The following is an 8,330-nucleotide window of genomic DNA, read 5'->3' as shown; positions in this document are numbered from 1 at the left end:
AGCAGGAGAGACTGCTAAGAACATTTTTGTTAGTAGTGTGCTCCAAACATTAATGGAACGTCGGGATAGTTGCGAAGTAGTGAGACGAATGAAGGGAACGCTGCCGTGTTTCTGTCGGCAATGCGTATTGAATGCATTCGTTGGTTCTCCGCATTTAGGTCCTGGTCAGACACAACCACCACTCTTAGTGGTGTACATTGCTTCCGCATATTTGTTAGACATGGAAATAATTCCAGGATTAGATCCAAAAGGGCAATGAAATTGCGAACCATTTTAAGCATTAATGTCACATATATGTGTTTCAAATTTGTAGGTCTACCTTCGCTGCCATAGAAAGCTGTCCGTCTCTATATTGTATTTTTATGTTTAGAAGGCTTCCCTGAATGTCTACTCAGTGATTAATGTGCCTTAAGCTGTCGTTGACCGGATCCTCGAATGAAGAGTGGCACTTTCAGATGGGCCATTTACACATGACAAATATTCAAGTCTAAATGTACAAAGAACAAGAGACGGAACAAAGAGAAAATGTGAATCAAGGCCAGAGACACTTCCGCGTCGCCTTTTCCTGCAGTTGTCCCGCGGTACATTTGTTGTAGGTACTTTTACGTGAAGTTTATAAGGAGTACGATAGGAGTTGCCTTTACTGAGAGTTTGGATGCATCCTCTAAACATGCGGAGGCGACTTGTAAACGACCTGATAGGCCTGATCGCCTCTTTGCAGTTTCTATACCCGACTTACACATCACTGGGTAAGTTGCAGCAATGTGACTGTAGAACCTGTGCATAACTAATTGTTGTGGAATAAGTGACTACCGAGTAGAAGCAAAAATGTTAACAAAACCTTAGGTTCGCGACTACCGTTCATGTTCAGTCGACTTGGGGTATTCTCTGTTCAATAATAAAGCATGTACTGGAGTGCTTTCGAGAGCGGTCGTTGAGGTACGTACTGCGAGGACAACCTCTCCGCGCAGCTTTCAATACATGCCAGGAGCACATGCAAGGACAAACCACCTGAGCGTTGACAGCCACCATTGTGATTGACCCAACAGAGCCTTCGCGCTGCTTTGAATACACGGAGGAGCGCAGGCAAGCACAATGCACCTAACCATTGCCAGCCACCATGGGGATTGACCCAACAGAGCAGCTCTGTTCGTAAATGTTTCCATTGCGATAGCAATATGTAAATTCCAGCCGAATTGTCACCATTACCGTCATGTTCCGTATATATCTTTGTAAATTTATGTTTTATCCATGCTTATCAATGCCGTATATGCAATATAGATGGTTTACTATTCCACAGCCGAAGTTGCTCAAACCAAGTCTTATATCCTTTACTAATTATTCTTCAGTATCTTGAGAACTGCAGCGCGCAATCAAAAGCCCTTTATAATGTTATGAACAGCACATGCCTTTTATCTTAATTTTCTCAGATTAATAAAAACTGCAAAACAATACTACTGCTCACAATCTGAAAAGGATGTAATTTCACTGGCGCCGCTATTTACGGGCAGCGCAGTGGCGTTTGTGCGATCCCATCGCAGACGCTACACGACGTGCTAAAGCTTTTTAGGGGGCCAGAAATTGTGGTGCATCCACGTATGTCGCATACGCGCATAGCCCCTGCTGCGTATAGTTGGAACACCGTCGCAAGAGCTTTAGCGCAAAGCTAGTCTTTGCTATGCTTCAGCATATATATATATATATATATATATATATATATATATATATATATATATATATATATATATATATATATATATATATATATATATATATATATATATACATACATACATACATATATAGAGTACACTCAGTGCCTTCGGAGATAAAAAAAAACCATGAGCCATCCAAATAAATGTAACTGTGCCCTAACGACCGGCTTTCTTTGCACAGGAGCCCCAGCAACCACCGTCGTGGTCCCTCGAATCCTGGAAGAACGGAGTGACAGCGGAGAACTGGTTGTGGCCATCCGTGCTGGTTGGACTTTGGCTCTGAGGAAAGTGTCCGTGCTGCGAGAACATCTAGAAGTCACGACGCTCGAGGAACATGAGAAAAGAGTTCATTACGTAAGAAGTTCCTCTCAGTTGTGCAGTATGCAACGCAAGCCGTCTGAGTATACTGGACAGGCATCTTAATACAATTATATGTTTAGAAAGGTCGAAGGTCGCAGATGGTAGCTGAAGAGGAAAAGAAGCAGTTTATCGAGCACTGAGAGATGGTCAGATTCTTTGACCTGTGGTGGTTGATGAGTAGCCACGAAAGGCGATGGATTGTTTTGGTGCCGGAGCCACCAGCGAAATATAGAGCCGCCAAAAACTAGTTCTTTCGAAATTAAAAGTTGTCAACTGTGAAGACACATTTGCTGACATCTTGACTATCACTGTAATACAGATCATTGGGATTTCGACAGTGACGTATATAAATGTTCAGTTCCATCTGACACTGCTTCATATCTTAAAGGGTCCCTGTAGCTGTTTCTGTCGTATGCATAGGCACAGAAGGTGTCGCTCAAGGAATGCTTTATCACAAGGATTGCGTGTCAGCGCGCTATATTACCGTACGTTCGTTGGTAAAACATTACCCTCCCCTTAAGCCACGGCGTTCTCTCTCAACTTTTACACCATGTGGCCATCACTGTGTCCTGCCTCCTGCAAGTGATGACGCAAGTGTTGTGTACTTCCGGTTTGTTGTAACCGCGTGTATTCCCGCGTCTCTTTTCTATGCAGTTTTTATCGTTAAGACTGGTGTAGTTGGAGCGAAACTTGAGAGGCCGAACTGTGCCCGACCGTCGGAAATGCGGCGGCACTGCGCACGATGTCCGCTGGCATCTTTTTTTGTTTGAATTAAATTTTGGGGTTTCACTTGCCAAAACCACTTTCTGATTATTATTTTTTTATGATCCTTATCGAATCGAAAAGAGCCACTGCGTGTCTAGAAAGCAGCTGCTTATGGTATTGTTTCGGCTCGATAATCGCGTGAAAACATAAAAATATGTAATAGTATGTACGTTTATGATTGTCTTTATATTAGGCTCGTAGGACTTCTTTGTCAGCATAAGCGGAAAAAGAAAGCGCCACCGCCAACTTGTGAATGGGGTGAAATGGGCTATCTATAACGGTTTCGCTACTCTAGGATCTAAAGGAAACAAATGCATCAACATCGTCAATCTAACCCACACTTCCTGCGGTAGAGGCACAGACGGTAGCACAACAACAAAGTCTAACTTAAGATGGCAGGTTCTTGAGGAGACGTTTTGAGTTGCCATCGAAATGCGTTTTTCTCTGGTGGACGTGTCGGCTTGTTAGCGTATTTTTTCTGCTGCCATTCTAGGCAAGTCCTTTACAAAACCTGGCTCTCTGACAAATGCAAAACGCGCGAGAACAGCTAAAGGTGTCTTTTTTTTTTAACTGCCGGTGATTGCTCTGTTGACCAAGGAGGTTGGTGTTGACATCGACACGGATAGCTCCCGTTTTCTACAACCTGCAGTGGCTGCAGTTTGCTCCCTGCACCCACATGGTGGTGCAAGACGAGCGCAAGGCAGCGTTGCGGGGTACCATTGTGTTCCTGCCGCCAAAGAAGGCGCCGCTGCTGCTATTTTAATGAGAGAAACCCATGCGTGTCCCATCGACTGCCATCGCCCGAGCTGTAGCAGAATATCTGCGTTCCGAGGCGAATGTGGTGTCATTGATTTGAAGAAAAGTCTAAATTTCTGGACTTTCTGGACTTCGAGCGAATACATATTATTATGCCCACATATTTTCACGCCTGCATATTTTTATGTATTTCCCCCCAAGTTGGACCCTTCGAAGATGGCTTTTACGGGTAGATTGAAATAAAACAAATAATGAAAGTGCACCCTAAAAAGTAAGCTTCACGCAACGGCATGTTTTAGGCATTCCCGATGACGTAACGGATCGCTCGCCCATGTGACGTCACTCACCCACGATATGTAGCATGGGAAAGGACTGCTGAAAACGCAGGGGAGTGGCGGCGCTGCAATCGGTAGCGATGTACGTTTTTTCAACCTTAAAAATTGCACGTTTTACTCGGAGCGCTTAAACCTACCGCCTATGATTAGGCGGTAGGTTAAACCTACCGACTGAGCACGCTTGTACACAATCGTTAAAACCGTTTCAGGGTCCCGTTAGGAACGTTACAAAGGTTACAAAAGTAAGTCTTTTTATAGCCAGATGGCCTGTGAGATTGCTTGCAAATAAAAGAGTTAATGTAAAACTGGGTACATCTGCGACGCTAGTAGTCAAACGATATTTCGATGTTTTTTTTAAAGATTTCTGAAGCGACGCTGCGCTCACACCGAGCTTCCCGAAGCCATGTTACAGCTATAATGCAACAGCATTGATTCCCCCTTGCTAGCCCGCCCACTTCCTAACTGGCTAAGAAAAGTAAAAAAAGAATAATAATAAACGAGCTTTTATAACCTCAGCTTCTTCACTGAAAACACTTATTTGGTGTATTCTTGAAGATTGCCATTTTTAATTGGACACTCCGGATTGATGTCAATGCCTAACCAATACTTAAAATGAAATTTACTGTTTATTTTGTAAGAATCACAAACGTATCGAGAAGTACACCACGCATAACATATGCAGTCAACTCTCGTTGGCGTTTGTTACAGTGTTCCTTTGCTGTGATCAGTTCGTAATTAGGCCGCATCCTACTCTTCTGCAGATGAATGGATCACGTCTGGAACAGCACCTATACCATGACCCTCAAGCCCGCGCTGCTGTCATACTTACCCGCACCGGTGGACTTCGACTCGTGTGTATTTAACCGTTCTTTTCTTGCACACTGTGTGCAATCAGTAAATGTCTATACGGGGTGATGAGTTAGAACATAAAACATATATATGGTCAAGGCTACCAATCCGTACAACAGTAAACAAACAAACAAAAAAAGCTGTTCAACAGAAACAGTAAGTACACACACACACAGGCAGGAAAAGTACTGCGCGCGCTGTGTGTGCTTGTGTGAAAGAAACTCGGAGAGAAAATACAATGCTTCAGAGGGTCTGTATAATTTCGCAGTAATGCAAACAATATTAATGCCACGAAGGCAGCATTTGTTGCGTAGCATGCAATTATTATTTGTTTTGAACACATATACACATATACACAGGTATTAGGAAAGGGAAAGCGAGGGGCAGGCTGGCAACTGCCACCGGAAGGGGCACAACGCCTGCCTACTCTTCTGAAGGGAGGTGACAGCAACACAGAAATAGAAGATAGGAAGGAGGGGAGGAAAAAGGAAAGAGGCGTAGCATGGAATGGCATGCAAGATGCAAACAAGTAATTATGATCTTCGTTCTTTGAAGGTCGGCATTCTGAGCCCTACCGAACGAATACAGCCATCAGCTGCTGCTCGTCATGGCACAAGGGGTGGCGTAAAACATGAAATTTTGTCTATGGCGCAGACGGACTCTGACGCTGAAAATTCGTCAGACGTATTTCGAGAAGGTAAGTTCTCGTGCTAAAGGTTAAAAGTATATTCTTGGTTTTTTTTTTTTTGCTCTACGTTGTTGCAGAATAAATGTATAGGGAGTGTATTACACCATATGTAAAAGCAGGTTGGCCGCTTGCCTAGCGTGCTTTAAATTAAAGACTCACATTAGACAGCTTGTCGAAATGGAAGTTCCAATTGTCACTGTGTTATTGCAACTCACTGATAATTTGACTTCCAAAGCGCGCGAACTACTGTGTCGCTTATCGTTCTAGCCCTTGTCAAGCTCACGGTCATGCCTTCTATACCAGATAAAGCTGTGAATGAATTTTCATTCACGCGCAGTAATTTCGTGTACTTCTGCGTAGTATTGCAGCTGCTAGTTTCCAATGCCATTTCCGCATTGATATCTTTCCCAACGATGTGAATCGAAGTGGTGCAATCTAATGGCATGTTTCCGTTTCTTTGGATCACTTTGCCCCGGAACTAGGCATCAAGATAGTGATACCTGATAAGATTAATTTAATTGTCTATGGTTTGCTTCACTGCGAGAGTGCTCCAGTGAAATTAAGGGCAACCTTCAGTATTAGCCTCTAGTTGTCACGCAGTTGTTGCTTTGATGAACGCTTCCAGATGTTGGCCTTCATCAAACCAGTTATTTACAAGTTTATTTCCAGGATATAGTCTCTGGTTCCGAATTGCAGAAAAGGGGCTTTCTCAAACCTTGAGGCCAATCTTTAAATAGATAGGATGTTACCATTCCGGTTGCTTCCCGTTTTTGCGCAACTTTTCATTCGCAAGAAGTAGCGTGCGCCTTCTTAAGATTATATTCTCTGGTTCCCGATTGCTTAAAGAGAGTTCTGTCAAATATTGAGGGCGACGTTTATGCGAATATTATGTAACCATTTTTGTTGCTTCCAGTTTTTCTGTATTTTTTCTTTCGTAAAAAGAAGTAGCGTGCTCCATTTCAAAAGGCAAACGTCTACAAAATATCATACAATAAAATAATATACGCGCTCACGATTTAAGCGAGAAAGAGCAAATGAGGTCCAAGAATTTTCGCTTGGAAATAGCCGGCGAAAATTGAGTATTACATCACTGGTATACGCAATCTTTATTTACGACGTGTCTTTTTTTCTTTTCGTTTTCTGAAGACACGGGCGCCTTTTGTTCACTCCGTGTTTCTCGCGCTGATGTACCACACACATATGTCGGTCGGTAACATGAGGGAAAAGTGCCTTTCCAAGCGAATTACATTCTATGTATAAAGTGCACGTGAAGGGTACATTTTTATGGTAATGACGTACCTGTTTCGATGGAATATACACCCGTGCACATCGCCTGCATCAAGCAGCAGTGCAGCGTTCGATAGGTGGTCCCAAATTGAATGCTTCTGCCACAGCATCAAAGCATCGAGGTCACGTCCATGTCATCGATTTCGCGATGTCACGTGCAAACCATCAATACTTGAGCGAGGGGAACACTGACAGCGTTGCAGAGTAGATGCGAGGCAGAACGCTATCACCCTCGTTACCCGGCAACGAACCATCCGGGGCGTGTGTACCAATAGATTTACCCCATATGACACACACACACACAAACACACACACACACACACACACACACACACACACACACACACACATATATATATATATATATATATATATATATATATAACCCCCGCTCCGCAAACTGTGAGGGGAGATTGTCTATCGGCGAAAAGAGCAAGGTTAGTGACCCCTAGCGAGTTTCACCGGCGGCGGCGTCCGCTTCGGTCAGAGAGGATGACGTCAGCACCTGTGGAGGTTAATCGGTGAGCGCGGGCACGTTTGGCCCGATGCAGAAAAAACATGTCTGGCTTGCAAAGAACGCTATACGCTTGAATACTTGCAAATGCAGAAAACTGGCCGCAGCGGAATTTCGGTGACGTTCAAACAAATCTTCTCGTTCTGTATTAAACTGCGAAGAGACGTTTATCTGGGAACTCACTAACAACATGTCTAATGGGCACTCCACGGCAGCAGCGTTACGCTTGGTAACTAAAATATTGACATTCTTTCTTCGTCACAGATACTGATGGCCGCCCAGAATCCGTGTTGTCTCAGCCTTTTATCCTGACGGCAAGAAAAGTTCTCGAGGCAAGGTCTGGAGGGTCGATTTGTAAGTTGAGTACAGTTAGCAAAAAAATAATCTCTCGTTTATCCATCGAATTATATTGGCGTGTACGACTATAGGAACGTACAAAAAAAAAGACGCGATTAAACGGCAGTAGAGGAGTAACTTTTGCACCGTCGTAGCAATAAAGCGAAATGGGAATTCATAGCTTTAAACGACTCCCCCCTCCCCAATAGAGAGCAGAACACCTTCTTCTAGAAGCTGCCATTCGCAGTAAGAAATTGCGTCTAAGCGCTTGTGCGGCTTGCACATGTGGACTAGTAGTTTAAAGCCAAGCCCGGTATAGATAGCTTTGCTATCTTGGAGTATAGTGCAAAAAGTTCACCGAGACTCTGCGCATTTCGTAAAGCAGCTCTAGCGCCAGGTAAAGAGCCTTGCCTACATTCTTTATTTTTGTTTTGCCATATCATCTAAAGCATTTCCATTTCCTCGTGCATCGTTGTCTTTGGGGCTAAAGTGACACCAAGCGTGCCATTTTTGTCGATTATGCCATCTGCGAAGAAACGAAGTGAGTCAGATGAGCGAGTACCGACCAACCGACTGTCAGGGCAAACAGGCAGGCAGACCCTCCAGCCTCATTTTTCTTTCCTGTAACATATGTATATGAATATATCCCCCACGGCTTTTGAATACCAATGTTTTCAGGATGCCTGTTCTTTACTTAACTACTTGAATATGTCAGGGAAGTTGGT

Source organism: Dermacentor albipictus, chromosome 4, assembly GCF_038994185.2.
Source record: "Dermacentor albipictus isolate Rhodes 1998 colony chromosome 4, USDA_Dalb.pri_finalv2, whole genome shotgun sequence".
NCBI classification, from domain to species: Eukaryota; Metazoa; Arthropoda; class Arachnida; order Ixodida; family Ixodidae; genus Dermacentor; species Dermacentor albipictus.
Note: the sequence above shows the minus strand (reverse complement) of the source record.